This window comes from Octopus bimaculoides, chromosome 23 (genome assembly GCF_001194135.2).
Source record: "Octopus bimaculoides isolate UCB-OBI-ISO-001 chromosome 23, ASM119413v2, whole genome shotgun sequence".
Taxonomy (NCBI): Eukaryota; Metazoa; Mollusca; class Cephalopoda; order Octopoda; family Octopodidae; genus Octopus; species Octopus bimaculoides.
The window spans coordinates 34,989,344-34,990,014 of NC_069003.1; the positions used below are offsets into that span (position 1 = coordinate 34,989,344).

Genomic DNA, 671 nt, shown 5'->3' on the forward strand with positions numbered 1-671 from the left:
AGGAGATTTAATCATGGCAGTGATAGGACAAGGGAGATTTAATCATGGCAGTAATAGGACAAGGGAGATTTAATCATGGCAGTGATAGGACAAGGGAGATTTAATCACGGCAGTGTTTCGATTTAGTAATGTGTCTCTTTTAATCAGTGATGTCAAACACAAGTGTGTGCTGTCCATGGAATTCCATGCTTAAATTCCAATCAGAGACATTACGGTCAATGATTCTGCAGTGGGAATACCCTAGGTGTTATGTAGCTGCAAAGTAAATATTTTGTCTACATGTCAAATGTAGAGAAAGAAACGTGTGATAAACCAATCAAATCATGCAGTTCAAAAAGAGAAGAAATAAAACAAGAAAAAAGAAATATGAGGTGGCAGCAATATCAAGAACAGCAGCGTCTGTCACTACGTCTATGAAGCTTTCTAGATTAAGAATTTGAAAAGGGGAGGTAACAACCACAAGGGAGACAATTCATGTCATGTGACAACAACAAAAGTATAACGATCGGAAATTGTTTTTGTTTTTTTTTAAATTGGTGTTGATGCAGGAGCGTAGCAAGGGTTCTTGGCACCAGAAGGCATGGAAACAATCCGTTTGGTGCCCCCCCCCCTTAATTATTAGGTATGAAAAGTCAAGAAGGGGATTGGTGCTCCCTTTAATGCAAACAGCC

At 39.0% G+C, this 671-nt stretch overlaps 1 protein-coding gene across 1 annotated transcript in view; it reads right to left on the reverse strand.

Moving 5' to 3' along the window:
- Positions 1 to 671, reverse strand: part of LOC106878301 (sterile alpha motif domain-containing protein 14) — a 42,676-nt gene that overhangs the window by 25,328 nt on the left and 16,677 nt on the right. The window lies entirely within an intron of this gene.